At 39.3% G+C, this 18,959-nt stretch overlaps 1 pseudogene; it reads left to right on the top strand.

Moving 5' to 3' along the window:
* The first annotated feature begins 5,264 nt into the window (after window positions 1-5,264).
* LOC131419376 (metalloendopeptidase OMA1, mitochondrial-like) lies at window positions 5,265-11,660 on the top strand (annotated as a pseudogene).
* Window positions 11,661-18,959: the final 7,299 nt, after the last annotated feature.

Below are 18,959 nucleotides of genomic sequence, written 5' to 3'. Positions count from 1 at the left end.
GAGATTTCAAGTCTCCCTTGACTCCAAAAACTCATATTAGTAACATGACCTTCAGCATGTTGCTTTGAGCTTCAAATTTCTCAGCTGAGAAGCAAGGTGGGTAGTGGTCATTCAATCCATTCTCAAGTACTTATTGAGCTATTATATGCTACACATGTGCTACAGATTTAATAGTAGGCTAAACAAAAATGATGTTCAGTCTAGTAGGGTGACAAATATCAAAATAATCATACTGAAAAATGGATAATTAGAAACTGATTTCAAATGCTCTAGAAAATAGAAACGTGATTCGATGTATCATTCCTACGCACATAAGGAATGTTGGGACTAGGGATGGTCAGGGAAGACTTCCTTGAAAAATTTGCTTTGAGCTCACAATGGATAAGAGGAAGTTAACTAAACAGAGAGGGAGAAGGTGCACCACGGGTTCCCTTGGGAAATCCTGACAGAGAGAACAGTGGAGCAGATGCTGGTGGCGAGAGGAATGTGGCTTTTTCAAGGCCCTGAGTGTGGTCAATGGAGCTGGAGGGGGTGTGGGGGAGATTTCTGTGACAAACTCTTCCTAACCAATGTGGTTGTTCTGTGGTTTAAAGTCAAAGGGAGACATGGCCAGCCAGTGAAGAGTGCTTTGTAAATTAGAAAGCACTATGTTGATGTGAAGGTTTGTGGGAGTTTTGCTGGTTTCTTATTTCTAAAAACTATAACATTTCTCCCAAACTATTCTTAAAATCTTAGCATAGAATGGAATCTTTTCAAGGCATGAAATTGGAGTTTACAGAGGAGCTTCTGTTTCGACATTGACAGATCTGGAGACAATTCTCAACAGAAGTTTGCTTAACTCCTGGGGTGAAAATCTGCTTCAAAGCATTAAATATGCAGGCACCTACTGTTTCTAAAGAAACCCCCTTCAGACTGACAATATGCATTTGTAGTTTGATTAATCATAAATGTGTGCTTCTTGGCTGAAGGGGGGAGAGCCAGAGCAACCCAGGCTGTCTCACAGGCCAGAGAACAGAGATTTTCCCCCATGAGGAGTGAAGAAGGGAAGGGTCATCTGTAAGCTGGTGACTAGTGGGTTGGTAGACTCCGCTTGGGAGTTTTGTCCACCTTCCTTCTGGGCTTGCTTTCTAGTGGGGACTGGACTGCACCCTCTCTCCATAGCAGGAGATGAGAGTGGGGATCTATCTCCTTCCTAATCAAAACAATTTTCCTTTACTCAGCACACCTGAGAACAATTGCCTACTATTGGATACAGGTGCCAAATAGGTATGGCAACACTCTTCAGACTCCCGGCTTGACGATTCTGGTGGTTTAGGAGTCCACTATCATGCACTGCTTGAAATGTTTAGTATTACTTATAAAGACTGTTATCTCTTGATTAACTGGGCCCTCAGTCAAAGAAAGGCAGCATAGGGCCTGGTGACACGCATCAGCATGGGGGTATCACACCAGCTCTACCACTGCAGTTCATTTGTCACCAGGTAAGCAATTTATCAAACACTCAAAGCCTCAGGATCCAGATCTGGGAGATGTTTAACCAGCAAATTCTCTTCTAACTATAAAAATAAATTCCTTTATCCATTCGTCCCTTGATGGGCACTTAGGTTGGTTACCAGAGGTGAAGGGGGGAGGGAGGAGGGCGAAAGGGATAATTCGGCACAAGTGTGTGGTGATGGGTTTTAGTTAGTATTTGGGTGGTGAACATGATGTAATCTACGCAGAAATAGAAGTATAATGATGTACACCTGAAATTTATACAATGTTATAAACCAATGTTATTGCAATAAACAAAAAATTTAAAAAAAAATTGCAAAAAATAAAAATAAATAAATTCCTTATTTAGATTGTTTAGCTTTAGGTTTAAATTAAAATAAAACATACTACTTAAATGATAATAAATACAATAAGTGAGGTTCCCTTTTTGTAATGAAAAAAACACTTCCTAACTAAAGCTCGTGTATTGTTACTATTAGAGAAAACCTGGTTTCTGAAGATGGGGGTGGGAGAAGCAAAAATAAAGATAGACTAGGGTGAAAGCCACAAGGCTAGGTTTCAGAACTCTGCCATTGATAAACTGTGTGCTCCTTTCATCTCTGGTGCTAGACCTGTCTGAGATTGAGTTTCCTCATTTGAGAAATCATTTCCTACCATAAGAACAGTGTAAAGATAATTATCAAGACATGTTTCTGTAGCATTCAACATTCTGTAAAAACTCTTGCTTATCTGTAATCGCAGTTCCTCCAAACACCACCTTTCTAACGAGAATGGGAAAACCCAGGTACAGGAAAGTTAAGATTTCTCCCAGGTAACAAAGTTCTGTAGTCCTGATATGGCAGAAAAACACCCTAGCCCAGGGTCTGGTGCTATGGCTCTACAGTGAAAAGTGCCGTACAGATGTAGAGGTCTCTTACTACTACAGGACAAGAAACTGTTCAATTGGCCTGTAAGAAACAAAGGCGAGGACGCAAGGCAGGAGTACAGTGAAGTGCACAGGGCGGGCGATGCAGCAAGGTGATCCTTGGTGCCTGTGGGTCCCTGTATTCCCCCTCTAGACCTCTGCTCCTGCTCCTCCTCTACCAGACCCTCCACCACCCATGCCCACCCTCTGTTCTACCTCCCAACCTGGGCCCACAACCCACCTCATGTATTTTATCCTTTCCACATTTCTCTCCTTATCACCTTATAGTACTGCAACTTCCAAGCCTCTTGTTAGTAGGAGGTGGTTAGGAAGAGGGGACTACCGTCACTGTAAGCAACGTGGTCAGAACCTGTGGTTAGTCCATGGGCCATTAACCTGCTCAGTGCACAGATCTCCATTGAGCAAGGCTTGAAGGATGAAAAAGACCAATATCAAGGTCATGGATGCTGGAATTAACTTGCTGGAGTTAAGGGTCATGCAATATAATTTTAAAAGTCTTCTATAGCACAAGGTAATTGAAAAGGCTTAATAGAAATAGAAGGGTGCAGGAATTACAGAGCTGTACCTAACGAAGCTGGTGATTTTGCATTTCTGCTATGTATCAGGTTAGACAATCTTCATTCATTCATTCAACAGCACTTTATAGATCATATTCAATGTGTCAAGTAATGTGAGGTCAGTTTTAAGATGAAAGACATAGGCTCTGCTTTAGGGGAGTACAGACGTGCTAAGTATACGTCATGCATGTGCCACTACTGCTTTCATGCTTCTGGAAGACCTCATGAATCATTTAAAGCACATTTACCCTCAGAAACCATCTAATCACAGTGTAACTGATTCCAGTTTTTAGAGTTGGCAAGAGTGGTAAACCCTTTGTCTAGTGTCGCAGCAGAAATATGCATGAATATGTCACTGTGCGCCTACACTGTATTTGAAGTCCCCTAGATGCCCAGTTTCTGCTGCATGAATATACATACTGAGAAAGTATAAGTTCCCCTATCAATCTTATACTCAGAGTTCTAAGTGACTTTCTGACTCATGTGCCCAGTTTCCGACTTTTCTAGTGCTCTTCAAATTGAGAAGTGTGCAAATGATTTTAAGGAAAAGTTACCTGGGTGGTAAAGACAAACTTTTTACTCCTTGTTGGAAGACTGCAATCTCTTTTCACTCATGAGTGTGTCATGAGTGAGAATTTATAGAGTGCCTGCTCTGTGCCAGCCACTCTATTGGACACTGCAGGTTGGGGACCATGAGAAACTATTTTGGTCTCAGTTTAGTGGAGAAGACATACATGAAAATAAATACCTGTCACAATAAAGCAAGGGTAGAGGAATATAAAAGCTGTAGGAGAATCCAGGGAAGAAAATGATTAATTCTTCCAAGGAGCATCATATAATGTGTTAAAAAGCAGGGGCATTTGAGCTGGATCTTGACGGGTAAGTATAGTGCAGCAGGCTGAGAAGATGAAAACAAGCTTTCTAAGGCAAGAAGAACAGGGAAGCCAGGTGCACTGAAGTTTGAAAATGCATCAAGCTAAACGAGGTTGATAAAAAAGTTTGGGCCAAGATTATGAACATATTTGAATGCTATGTTCTCAAGATATTATAAATGAAAGAGCACCTAATACCCCTGACCTGTTTATTAACATTATTTCCAGTTTGTATATTTTCTAGGCTGACTAAATGTCCACAAGGCAAGGAGCTATTGCTTCCTGCCATTAAATGAGCCAGTTTATCAACATGGGAAATCTTTCGTGACATTCCAGAAGGTAAAGGGAGGGAAGGAAGGAAGGAAGAGACAAGAAGGAAGGAAGGCAGGAAAAAAGAGAGGGAGGGAAAGAGGAAGGGAGAGAAAGTGAGAGGGTGGGAGATAGAGATAAATCATAACTGAAAGAAAAGAAGGAAGAGGAGAAAGTAAAGAGGGAAATAAAGAGTAAGAACTCATTTGGGTCCACTGCCAACAAGAGTTAGGAAAGCTGATTTCTTAAGATAAACTGAAGTAAAACAAAATATGCTCCATATGTTGAAACTGTATACTCAGTTTAGATAAACAAAAACATGTTTGAGAATAGATGCCATAATTAAAAAGAAATTAAAAGAAAGAAAGAAAAAACATCTGGGGATAGATACATATTTAAACACACACACACACACACACACACACACACACACACACACAGACAAAAATACACAGTGATTCCAAAACTTGAAGTTTTTCCTGATTTAAGTAAACTCTCTTGTTGCAAAAGGGCATTGCAACAGTCTTTGCCCAGAGCACCCCATGTTCCATGCTGGAGCTCTACGGGCTACTCCCCATTGCTCAAACACCAAAGCCCTTTCCAAATCCTGTCCTTTGCTCCTGCACGTCCTCCCTTCTCCCTCTGGATGATGATGCTTACTTACCCCTGAGTGCTCAGCTCAAATGTCACCTATTCCCAGTGGTGTGCTGGACACACAGCATAGCTGGTAATGGCTTCTTTATCTGTGAACTTTATACATGTGTATCAATTTCCAGTGGCTGTAATAACAAAGTACCACAAACTGGGTGGTTTAAAACAATAGCTTATTGTTTCACAGAGTTGTAGGCTAGAAGTCCAAAATCAAGGTGTTAGTAGTGTCAGTTCTTTCTGAGGGCTCTGAGGGAGAATCTGTTCCATGCCTTTCTCCTAGCTTCTAATGATGACTGGCAATCCTTGGTGTTCCTTGGACTATAGATGCATCTCTGCCTCCATCTCCACATGTCATGCTCCATGTGTCTCTCTGTCTTCATATGGCCATCTTATAAGGACACCAGTCATATTGGATTATGGCCCCACCCTCCTCCCGTATGGCCTCATGTTAATTTAATGAGTTACATCTGCAACCACCTTATTTCCAAATTAGATCACTTTCTGAGGTACTGAGGAGTTAGGACTTCAACATAATTTTTTTTGGTGGGGACACAATTCAACCCATAATAACATGCCTCAAATATAGGTTTGGTTTCATAGGAGTCAGATGAATGCATGTCTATGTCCCCCATCCTCAAAGAAGTTGATGAGAAACTCAATTTCAAGGACTATATCTATTTTTTAACCTTATGTCTCCAAGACTGAGCATAGTAAATTTAGTAAGTTCATAGTTCATGTTTTCTAAATTGTATTAAATATGGAAAATTATGGATGGAAGTTTTCTGATTAACACTAAAAGGAGGTTAGGAAGCAGTTAAGTCTACACTTGAGGGGAAACATGGAGCACGTGGTGATCCTCATGTCGCTACACTTCCCAGACAGGATTTCTTCCCCAGCAGTGGGCAATGTGGCAGAGGAGAACACTTGCCTGGAATAACCTAATGGGATAAGCATCTGAGAAGAGAAGACCCATGTTTGAATGTAGTTCTGTCTAGGTAGCTATATCATATTTATACTGTCACTTCTCCTCTCTTTGCCTCAGTTTATTCTCAAAGGATGAGAATTAGACAAGAAGGAGTGATTTTATTTATTTTTTAATTATTATTTTTTTTTTGTAAGGGAAGATTCGTCCTAAGCTAACATCTGTTGCCAATTTTCTTCCCTTTTTTTCCTTTCCTTTTCCCCCCTCAAAGCCCCAGTACATAGTTGTGTATAGTTGTAAGTTCTTCTGGTTCTTCTATGTGAGCCGCCACCACAACATGGCTACTGACAGACAAGTGGTGTGGTTCTGTGCCTGGGAACTGAATCCAGGCCGCTGAAGTGGAACTTGCCAAACCTTAACTGCTAGGCCATCTGGGCTGGCTCAAGGAGTAATTTTAAAATTTAATAAAGCATAGGAACTCTCTTTTCAAATGAAATTTTGCTCAAAGCCCCAATTTAAATAGTAGACCTATGTGAATTCCACTGGCTCAATCATCTCCAAGGAGTCCTCACAGGAAGTTCTAAAGAATTGTGGAAACATAGATTTAAAACCACTCTGCCAGATGCAAGTCCAGGTTTTGTGTGCAATCATAAATATAGAGGGTCATATATTAAAAAGAAGAAGAAGAAGAAGAGATGGAAAACTTAGAAAATAAGAGATGCTAGGGAGGGAAATGGGAAAGAGGGACAAAGATCTTGGACAAAACTTGCTATTTCAAAGTGGCCTCCCAATGTTATCTTTGTTTCATGTAATCAACTCAAAATTAGGTTGGCCTTGTTTTTTAAAAGGACATTGTTGTTTCTAACCATGTCATAACTATATAATCACAAAGGTAACAGTCTAAAGATGAGACACAGAATGTGGAAGACCTCATGTGGATTTCAACTAACAGATCACAGGCAGATGGATAAGCTAAATAACAAGCTATTGGTTTAAGACACCCAGTTTGTGGTACTTTGTTATTGCAGCCACAGGAAATTGATACATGTGCATAAAGTTCATAGACAAAGATAAGTACTCGTGCATTTTTTGCTCCAGCAGTCATAAATCGGTTATATTTCCCAGGGCACATGTTTGGTTATAGGTTTCTGTTTTTTGGTGTAACCTTATCCTTCATTCTGATGTGCCCATCTCTACTTTCAACTTCTATTCTTCTTTCCAAATGAAATGTAAGCTTAACATTCTCAAGCAAACCTCTTCTGAATACCCAGGTCCAACCTCACTTTCTTCTTCTGTGCATCCTCTGTACCTTGGAAGAATTGATATAGTTGTACTATCACACTGAATTGTCAGCTGTTTATTCAATTTTGGCTTATCTTCAAATAGTGAGTTCTTCTGGGCAGTCTTATTCGTGCCTTTTGTGTGTATGTGTGTGTGTATGAGGAAGATTAGCCCCGAGCTAACATCCGATGCCAATCCTCCTCTTTTTGTTGAGGAAAATTGGCCCTGGGCTAACATCTATGCCCATCTTCCTCTACTTTATATGGGACGCCGCCACAGCATGCTTGACAAGTGGTGCGTCAGTGCATGCCCGGGATCCGAACCTGCGAACCCTGGGCCACCGAAGTGGAGCGCATGCAATTAATCACTATGCCACAGGGCCAGCCCCCTTATTTGTGCTTTTACTCCCCAGTACCTATTCACTGTGCCTGGCACATAATAGATATTGATAAACATTTGCTGAATGAATTAATTAATGTATAGGAGAGTCTATTTCAAACTGTTTTAAAACTTTCAGATAATCTTGGAAAAGTATCAAGATAAGAGTAGGCATAATTTGAGTGTCAATATTATATTTAATTTGTGTAAGAGAAATGAAATATTCTGATGGCTTTATACTCCTGATTCAACACAGTCATGAAGAGGGAATGCAGAAAATAGACATTTTTTTTCAAACTTATCTTGGAAATTAGCCCAAGAGCCAAATGTTTTATTTTAATGGTATGTTTCTTCTCTCATACCACAACTAGTAAAACATTTCATGTCACACATACACACAATGTTTGTTTGTATTTACTATAATTCCCAATGCAACTCCAGATGCTTGGACCATTTGGGCATCTAATACATGTTTGATGAATTAAGGAATAAATGAAGAAACACTTGAGTAAAATGAGCTAAGATTCTGACATCCATTAGCAAGCTGTTACCAGTTTTCATCTGCCTGGTTTGAATGTAGGCCATCCATTTAGAGACAGGGAACGGAAAAACGTGATGCAAATAACTGATCTGTTCACTGCTTTTGAATCAATACTTGAGATATAATCACTTGTGAGATGTTTGGTACACCATGAGGTGGAATACTGGTTTCTGGCTCTAGGTCTGTCCCCACATTGCTATGTGAGATTAACGTTTTAGGTAATAAGATTGAGCTTGGTCCCACTTACATTAATATAGTCTGACTTTATGGAACACAGACCAGATTTTCTTTAGGTCCAGTATAGTCTAATATGATTCTGACACGATTATACATGAGGCTAGATTACAATATGTGTATATCCAGGGCAGACTTTTAATTTTGTATCTTTGGTAGGCAAGCATCATCTCAAAGTCTTAATTTAAAGACATAAAAATTTGTCTTTTTGATTAATTTGCAGGAAAAACTGTTAGAAAAAACTCATCCTCTGTGCCTCAAGCAATGGACCTCTGGGTCCATACTTACATCCCATTCTATATTCAGACGGTCTGCAAATAAGTGGAGACAGCTCTGTGGGATCAGAATTGGCCACCCCAAAATGTGTATCTTTGGCATGAGGATTATTTTGGACTGGTTATTTTTTAAAAACTGCAGACATGGGAGAAGCTCTGAAAAGTAGAAGTTATCCTTTGTAAGAGACATTTACATTTGTAAGGCAAATCTTTTGTAAAGATATCTCCCTCTCTGTACCAGGAAGAAGGGGGAATGACCTTATCTCCAGAAGCTCTAATCAATGCAGAAGGCAAGGACTTAAATCTTCGTAATAACCTTACTCTTGTTTATTGTGATTTTCTGGTTATCTCCCACAACTGACTCCACCCCCACCAACATCCTCCCTTGTCTTTAGCTGAAGATGGTATTTAAGGTAACAGCCTCTGCCACTTTGGACAGTTGCTCAGTTTTACTGAGTCTCTCTCCCATGTATAAATGTTACAAAGCTTTGTCTGATTTTCTCCTGTTACTCTGTCTCCCGTCAATTTAATGCATAGCCCAGCCAGAAGGACCTAGAGTGGATAGAGGATTTTTCTTTCTCCCCTACACCCCCATTCTTAGAAGAGAGTTTCACTGAGTGTCATTTGAAAGTGGAGCATTCCTCTTGGGGTAGGAATGGTAAGGGATCTCACTCACTACCTCAAGTAGTTTATAAAATACATACCATACTATATATCATACTTTCCTGAGAATTCTGGCAAATTAAGCATTCTCCACCTCCTTACATTCCCCACTCACTTTGTAAATTAGTTCCCTGATCAATGTCAGGGTGACACGCCATGTCTGATCATGCATTTATATAGCAGCTTAAAACTCACAGTGCTCTTTCATCTGCATCATCTTAACAGAACCTAGCAAGTCTTAGAAGGGTGGGTCAGATTGATTTCTGCTCATTTTTCAGATAGAGAAATCGAGGCTCTGAACATTCCAGATTTATGAAAGGATAGACAGTAAGAATGGATGGAATTGTGCCTTGAAGCTAAGTGTTTGATTTCTAGTTCAAGGCTAATTGATTACACCACAGTACTCTAATGGGCATTCAAGAAACAGCTTTGGGGCCAGCCTCATGGCTTAGCGGTTAAGTGCCCGTGCTCTGCTACTGGCGGCCTGGGTTTGGATCCCGGGCACGCACTGATGCACCGCTTCTCCAGCCATGCTGAGGTTGCATCCCACATACAGCATCTAGAAGGATGTGCAACTATGACATACAACTATCTACTGGGCCTTTGGGGAAAAAAGGAGGAGGATTGGCAATAGATGTTAGCTCAGAGCCAGTCTTCCTCAGCAAAAAAAGAGGAGGATTAGCATGGATGTTAGCTCAGGGCTGATCTTCCTCACAAAAAAAAAAAAAAAAAACAGCTTTGCAAGCTCATACATTCTTTCCTTCAACACGTTTACTGAGCCTCTATTATTTGCAGATATTTTGCCTGGTATTGGTGTTATAATGGTAATCAAGCCATAATCCCTTCTTTCATGGAGCTTATAGTAGAGGAGGAAAAGATAGAGGCAATTGCAGTGCTCGTTAACTCACCAGAAAAGAAAATAAACCAACGAACACAATCACTACCTGGGGGCAGTCATCTTCACTTTTGCCACCACTAGGATAATCAAGCAAAAGAAAGGCTATGGAATACAATGTGCTGCTAGAAACTGCATTTTCTTCCAATTTAATTCACTGACCAACTGAAAAAAATGTAACACAATAGCTGTAACTGCACTGGACTGTCTTCATTACAAATTAAGCATCTAGTAAGTATCAGGGCCTGGGAGTAAACCAGTGTGATAGGTTGGCTCTTCTGCCTGGAAACTTTCATTTCTATAGAACTTTCAGTAATAAAAGAACAAGATACCTCTAGACTACCAAAAGTAAGGAAATTTGGATGATTACCTGAAAATGTACTGCATGGAATGACTCTTTCTCAAGACAGCTACTGATAAAAGAAGTTACAGCCATCCCTGCTCTTTCAGTATTGCATCCTCTAAACTGCTTTCCCATAAGAGACGTAAAGAGTCTTCACAGTTCTCCGTGGTTTCAAACTGCTCTGGTTCCTCTCTTGATGATAATTCTTAAACCAATTCAGAAAATACTTGCAATAATTGTATGCAGAGGCATGAGGAAATGGTAGCAGGCTCTTCCTCCTAACAAGAAGGAACTATTTAAAGAAAGTATAAGGAAAAATAAGTGGAAGCTATTCCTTGGTTTGAGTAGTTTGGGATTGCTCTTTGTAATGTTTTATTTTAATCACCTGGAAGTGAGTCCAATCACAGGAAGAAGCAAGCTACTATTATTGGGGACAGAGAATATTATAGATTTTTATCAGAACTGGAATATGAAGCATGGACGGAAGAATTGAAAAATGTTATGCTAATTGAGAGAGATGTCTGATACTTGACTGTTAAAGAAGTGGTTTATCTAATTGAATGCAGTAAAGATATCCCAGGGATCTCTGAGATCAATTGGATTATTCATGTGGTTGATTCCCCATATATAAATGCCTTTGTGCTTCCAAATGGACATGTTTATCTTCACTGGACTTTTGAATAGTGTAACTGATATTCATCAACTTTCCTTCCTTCTGGGCCACGGTAGCACATGCAATTATGGGCATGCTGCAGAAAAGGCTAGTTTGGTTCATTTATTGGATTTCCTAGGTCTGATTTTTCTCACAATAATTTGTACAATTTGTCCTTTGGATAGTTTGGTATTTTGGGGACAGTGGATACAGTCAAAACTACAAGAATATATGTTTGATAGACCATACAGTAGAATATTGGAGACTGAAGCCAACAAATTTGGACCACAGCTTGCTGCAAAGGCTTGTGTGGACTCAGAGCCAGTTCAGTGTTTTGGCAGCAGATGGAAATCGCAGATAGCCTCCATGGTCATTTCAAATTGCTGGAATGGTTATTCACACACCCTTATCATGGAAATCAAGCTGAGCACTTGAATATACTCATACCTCAGGCTCTCATAATTAGAGAGATCTGTAATTGCCCACCACTTTCTGGACCAGACCCTCGATTACTGTTCAAACTCAGTGTGAAGCATTTTCTAGAAGAATTAGAGAAAAGAGACCTAAATACTACTGTTAGGAAACATAAAATGGATACTCTTCCCATTCAAGAACAGGAACAAATACTGCTAACAACATATATAATTGAGAAAAGAACTGGCAGTTGAATTAAAATTTATGAGGTACAGAATACACGAAGAATGCAGTGTTTATCATTTTTATATTATTTAAAAATATTAAGAGTTGGTGTCAAGATGGCAGCGTAGGCAGACTGTGAACTCACCTCCTCCCACAGACACAAAGAACTTACAACTACTCTTGGAACAATTACCCCTGAGATAGAACTGAAAACTGGATAGAAAGAACCCTCACAACAGAGGACAGTCCTGACTGAGGTGGAAGAGGCAGAAATTCCTTTCTGGAGGGGGAAAAAAACCACCTTTGCAAGCTGCAGTGCTTTGTGGGTGCCCACGAGCAATCCAAAGGTATGCAGCCTTCCCTGAACGAGTGGGGGACCTGAGTGAGGGAGCACCATCGCTATAAGCATCTTTTGCACCCAGCACAACCAAAATGAGTGTCATAATATCTGGCTTTGCTGGCTACTAACAACAAGGGGTACTACCCCAAGAAAAGCTATTGGACATAAGAGAAAAAAAAGCCAGCTCTTAAATGGCCCACGCACAAATTCACCCATTTCAGAAGGCAACCTAGAATCACCAGAAAGAAAGGTGCACAGTCCTTTGGTGGAAAGAGACTCACCTGATAGGCTCTGGGTGCATCTTAGTGAAAGGTGAGACCGCTCTGAGACATTGGTGGCAGCCATTGTTGTGACTCAGTGAAGCTGCGCTGACACAGACACTGGCAGACACCATTGGAGTCCTTCTCCTGGCATGTTAGCCCAGGGTCTGCCCCACCCACTAGAGCACTGATTTAATCCAGCTCAGCCAGGGCAGGCAGCCCACCCTAGGGAGTGGCCCCACCCAACAGCAAGCTCTCTGGCAACTTGTGGACCCAGATAGGTGGAGTGCCTAGAAATTCTGCAGCCAGGCAAGTGGGTCCACATCTGCAGGGCAGGGCATGCCTGAGTAGCTGGTGGAGTGTGTGGGGCATTCGTGGAATGTGTGGGGCCTCTGCAGTCAGGCAACTGGGTCAGCTTCAGGGAGTCAGAATGTGCACATGGGGCAGGACCGTGTTGATAGTGTGTGTGGCCCTGTGGGTGATAGGGCTTGTCAGCTGCAGAAGACTTGTGCTTCTCAAACAATCACATAGGGGATTGGCCCCACCTTCCAAAGCCTGAACAATTGGGTGGTCCTGTTCCTCAGGCCAGCCCCACTCAGCTGCAATCCTCAGAAAGCTAACAAGAACCTTACAGGCCAGAGTCCTACAATAATTGTAAGCCCCTGAGCCTAACAACCAGCCACACTGGCGGCCTACTCACTTAACAGAAAAACTGCAACAGGAATGTGCTTTAGACTTTGCAACCAACTGTGCTGGGGCTCCCTACATGTGATAAAGTGACTGAAGGTCCATAGCAGCCACACACAGCTGAACATTACAATCAGCTAGCCAGGGGGACAACCTAGCCTCCCTGGGCACCTGCAGCAAGAGCAACCCTGCCACAACAGAAGGACACATGTAGCCTACACAGAGGACACTCTTGGAACATTTGGAACTGGTGACAAGAGGGAAACACACTGCTGGGCGTCATAAGGCATCTCTTACATAAGGCCATCTCTCCAAGATCAGGAGATGTAGCTGACCTACCTAATACATAGATATAAGCACAGAGAAAGAGGCAAAGTGAGGAAGCAAAGGAATATGTTCCAAGTAAGGGAACAGGACAAAACCCCAGAAAAAGAACTAAATGAAACAGAAATAAGCAATCTACCTGACAAAGACTTCAAACAAAAACTCATGTGGATGCTCACTGATCTTGGGAGAAGAATGGATGAACTCAGTGAGACTGGCAACAAAGCATTGAAAAATATAAAAAAGAACCAATCAGAAATGAAGAATACAATACTGGAAATGAAAAATTCACTAGAGGGACTCAAAAGCAGAGTAGAGGATACAGAAGAATGGATCAGCAAACTGGATGAAAGACTAGAGGAAATCATCCAAGCTGAACAGATAAAAGAAAAATGAATTAAAAAGAATGAGGACAGTATAAGGGACCTCAGGGACAACATCAAGGGCACTAACATGTGTGTTATATGTGTCCCAGAAAGAGAAGAGAGAGACAAAGGAGCAGAGAATCTATTTGAAGAAATAATAGCTGAAAACTTTCCTAATCTAAGTAAAGAAACAGACATCCACGTACAAGAAGCACAGACAGCACAAGACAAGATAAACCCAAAGAGGCCCACACCAAGATGCATCATAATTAAAATTTCAAAAATTAAAGATAAAGAGAGAATCCTAAAAGACACAAGAGAAAGGCAACAAGTTACATACAAAGGAAACCTCATAAGACTAACAACTGATTTCTTGGAAGAAACCTTACAAGCTAGAAGGGAGTGGCGTGATATATTTAAAGTGCTTAAAGGAAAAATGCTACAGCCAAGAATACTCTACCCTGCAAGGTTATCATTCAGAATGGAAGGAGAGAGAAAGAGTTTCCCAGACAAGTAAAATTAAGTCTTACAAGAAATGCTAAAGGGACTTATTTAAGGGGGAAAGAGAAGACCATAAATTGGAATAAGAAAATTCTAAAAAAAAAAAAAAGCAATAAAATCGCTAGTAAAGGCAAAACCAAAGTAAAAGTAGCAGATCAATCACTTATGAAGATAATATGAATGGCAGAAAACAAAAGTACTAAAATTACCTATATACATGATAAAAGGGTAACATATACACACTCACAAATAAGAGATTAGATGTGAGATCAAAAACATAAAACGTGGAAGGAGGGGAGTAAGAGTAGAGCTTTTAGAAAGAGGTCAAACTAAAGAGGCCATCAACTTAATGTACATTGCTATATATGTAGGTTGTTATATGTGAACCTCATGGTAGTCACAAACCAGAAACCTATAATAAATACACAGAAAACTAAGAGAAAGGAACCCAAAGATAATACTAAGGAACAAACCACAAGAAAAGAGAGCAAGAGAACAAAGGAACAGAGAAGAACTACTAAAACACCCAGGAAAAAAAGTAACAAAATGGCAATAAGTACATACTTATCAATAGTTACTTTAAATGTCAATGAACTAAATGCCCCAATAAACAGGCATAGCATGGCTCATTGGATAAAAAAACAAGACCCATATATACTCTGCATACAAGAGACACACTTCAGACCTAAAGACAATCACAAACTGAAAGAGAAGGGATGGGAAAAGATACTCCATGCAAATGACAATGAAAAGAAATCTGGGGTAGCAAAACTTATATCAGACAAAATATACTTTAAAACAAAAACTGTAACAAGAGACAAAGAAGGGCACTACATAATGATAAAGGGAACAATCCAAAATGAGGATATAACAGTTATAAATATCTATGCACACAATGTAGGAGCACCTAAATATATAAAGCAATTATTAACAAACATAAAAAGAGAAAGAGACAGTAACACAGTACTAGTAGGGGACTTTAACACTCCACTTACACCAATGGATAGATCATCCAAACAGAAGATCAATAAAGAAACACTGTCCTTAAATGACACATTAGACTAGATGGACTTAGTAGATATATACAGAACATTCCATCCAAAAACCGCAGAATACACATTATTTTCAAAGGCACATGGGACATTCTCCAGGATTGATCACACTTTAGGCCACAAAACTAGTCTCAATAAATTTAAGAAGATTTAAATAATACCAAGCATCTTTTCTGACCACAACGGCATGAAACTACAAATCAATTGCAGGAAGAAAAACAGAAAAGCGACAAATATGTGAAGATTAAACAATATGCTACTTAACAATGATTGGGTCAATGAATAAGTAAAAGGAGAAATCAAAAAATACCTGGAGACAAATGAAAATGAAAATATGACATGCCAGAATTTATGGGATACAGCAAAAGCAGTTCTTAGAGGGAATTTTATAGCAATACAGGCCTATCTCAACAAACAATAAAAATCTCAAGTGAAAAAACTAACAGTGCACCCAAGGGAACTGGAAAAAGAAGAATAAACAAAGCCTCAAATCAGTAGAAGGAAGGAAATAATAAATATCAGAGCAGAAATAAATGAAATAAAGACTAAAAAACAATAGAAAAAATCAATGAAACCAAGAGCTGGTTCTTTGAAAACATAAACAAAATTGACAAACTTTAAGCTAGATACACCAAGGAAAAAGAGAGAAGGCTCAAATAAATAAAATCAGAAATGACAGAGGAGAAGCTACAAGAGACACCACAGGAATACAAAAGATTATAGAGAATACTACAAAAATCTATACACCAACAAATTGGATAATCCAGAAGAAACGGATAAATTCTTAGAATCATATAACCTTCCAAAACTGAATCAAGAAGAAATAGAGGGCCGGCTCCGTGGCTTAGCGGTTAAGTGTGCGCGCTCTGATGCTGGCGGCCCGGGTTCGGATCGCGGGCACGCCCCAAGGCACCACTTCTCCGTCCAACCCGAGGCCGAGTCCCACGTACAGCAACTAGAAGGATGTGAACCTATGACATACAACTATCTACTGGGGCTTTGGGGGGAAAAAAATGAATAAATAAAATCTTTAAAAAAAAAAGAAGAAATAGAGAATTTGAATAGACCAATCACCAGTAAGGAGATTGAAACAGTAATCAAAAACTTCCAAAAAAATAAAAGTCCAGGACTAGATGGCTTCCCCGGTGAATTCTACCAAACACTCAAAGAAGATTCAATACCTATCCTTCTCAAACTCTTCCAAAAAATTGAGGAGGAGGGGAAGCTCCCTAACTTATTCAACAAAGCCAACATTACCCTGATACCAAAAACAGACAGGGCAACACAAAAAAAAGAAAATTACAGGCCAATATCACTGATGAACATCGACGCAAAAATCCTCAACAAAATACTAGCAAATCAAATACAATAATAAAGTTAAAAAGATCATACCCCATGATCAAATGGGATTTATTCCAGGGATTCAGGGATGGTTCAACATCCCCAAATCAATCAACGTGATACACTACATTAACAAAATGAAAAATAAAAATCACATGATCATCTCAATAGATGTAGAGAAAACATTTGACAAGATAGAGCATCCATTTATGATAAAAACTCTGAATAAAATATGAATAGAAGGAAGGTACCTCAACATAATAAAGGTCATATATGACAAATCTAACATCATTTTCAGTGGTGAAAAACTGAAAGCTATCCCTCTAAGAACAGAAACCAGACAAGAATGCCCACTCTCATCACTCTTATTTAACATGGTATTGAAAGTCCTAGCCAGAGCAATTAGGCAAGAAAAAGAAATAAAAGCGATCCACATTGTAAAGGAAAAAGTGAAACTGTCACTATTTGCAGATGACATGATTTTATACATAGAAAACCCTAAATAATCCACCAAAAATCTTTTAGAAATAATGAATGAATACAGTAAAGTTGCAGGATACAAAATCAACATACAAAAATCAGTTGCATTTCTATACACTAACAGTGAAGTAGAAGAAAGAGACATTAAGAATACAATCTCATTTACAATTGCAACAAAAGGAATAAAATACCTAGGAATAAACTTAACCAAGGAAGTGAAAGATCTGTACACTGAAAACTATAAAATATTATTGAAAGAAATTGAAGTAGACACAAAGAAATGGAAAGATATTTTGTGTTCTTGGATTGGAAGAATTAACATAGTTAAAATATCCATACTTCCTAAAGTAATCTATAGATTCAATGCAATCCCTATCAAAGTTCCAACAACATTTTTCATAGAAATAGAACAAAGAATCCTAAAATTTATATGAAACAACAAAAGACCTTGAATCACTAAAGGAATCCTGAGAAAAAAGAAGAAAGCTGGACGTATCACATCTCTGATTTCAGAACATGCTACAAAGCTATAGTAACTGAAACAGCATGGTACTGCCACAAAAACAGACACACAGATCAATGGAACAGAATCGAGATCCCAGAAATAAACCCACACATGTATGGACAGCTAATCTGTGACAAAGGAGCCAAGAACATACAATGGAGAAAGGAATGTCTCTTCAATAAATGGTGTTGGGAAAACTGGATAGCCACATGCAAAAGAATGAGAGTAGACCATTATCTCACACCATACACAAAAATTAACTCAAAATGGATTAAAGACTTGAATATAAGACATGAAACCATGAAACTTCTAGAAGAAAACATAGGCAGTACGCTCTTCGACATTGGTCTTAGCAGCATATTTTCAAGTACCATGTCTGACTGAGCAAGGGAAACAATAGAAAAAATAAAAAAATAGGACTACATCAAAGTAAAAAGCTTCTGCACAGCAAAGGACACCATCAACAAAATGAAAAGAAAACCTAACAATTGGGAGAAGATATTGCAAACCACATATCTGATAAGGGGTTAATATCCAAAATGTATAAAGAACTCATGCATCTCAACAACAAAAAAACTACCAACCCAATTAAAAAATGGGCAAAAGATCTGAACAGACATTTCTACAAAGATGTACTGATGGCCAACTGTCACATAAAAACATGTTCAACATCATTAACTATCAGGGAAATGCAAATCAAAACTACAATGAGATATCACCTCACTCCCATCAGAATGGCTATAATTAACAAGACAGGAAACAACATGTGTTGGAGAGGATATGGAGATAAGGAAACTCTCATAAACTGCTGGTGGGAGTGCAAAATGGTGCAGCCACTATGGAAAACGGTATGGAGGTTCCTCAAAAAATTAAGACTAGAACTACCATATGATCCAGCTATTCCACTACTGGGTATTTATCCAAAGAACATGAAAACACAAATGAGTAAAGATATATGCATCCCTATGTTAATTGCAGCGTTATTCACAATAGCCAAGACTTGGAAGCAACCTAGGTGCCTATAAGGGACTGGATGAAGAAGATGTGGTGTATATACCCAATGGAATACTACCCAGCCGTAAGAAATGATGAAATCTGGCCATTTGCGACGATATGGATGGACCTTAAGGATATTATGTTAAGCGAAATAAGTCAGAGGGAGAAAGTCAAATACCATACAATCTTACTCATAAGTAGAAGATAAAAATAGCAATCAATCACATAGAGACAGAGACTGGATTGGTGGTTACCGAGGGGAAGGGGAAGGGAGGAGGTCAAAAGGGATTATTAGGCAGATGTGTGTGGTGATGTATTGTAATTAGTCTTTGGGTGGTGGACATGGTGTAATCCATACAGAAATAGAAATATAATGACGTACTCCTGAAATTTCTATGATGTTATAAACAAGTGTTACCTCAATAAAAAGGAAAAGGAAAAAATTATGTTAAAAAATGATATTTGAAATGAGAAGAA

Source organism: Diceros bicornis, chromosome 21, assembly GCF_020826845.1.
Source record: "Diceros bicornis minor isolate mBicDic1 chromosome 21, mDicBic1.mat.cur, whole genome shotgun sequence".
In the NCBI taxonomy this organism is placed as follows: Eukaryota; Metazoa; Chordata; class Mammalia; order Perissodactyla; family Rhinocerotidae; genus Diceros; species Diceros bicornis.
The sequence above is the reverse complement of the archived record's forward strand: the minus strand, read 5'-3'. Positions and strand labels throughout refer to the sequence as shown.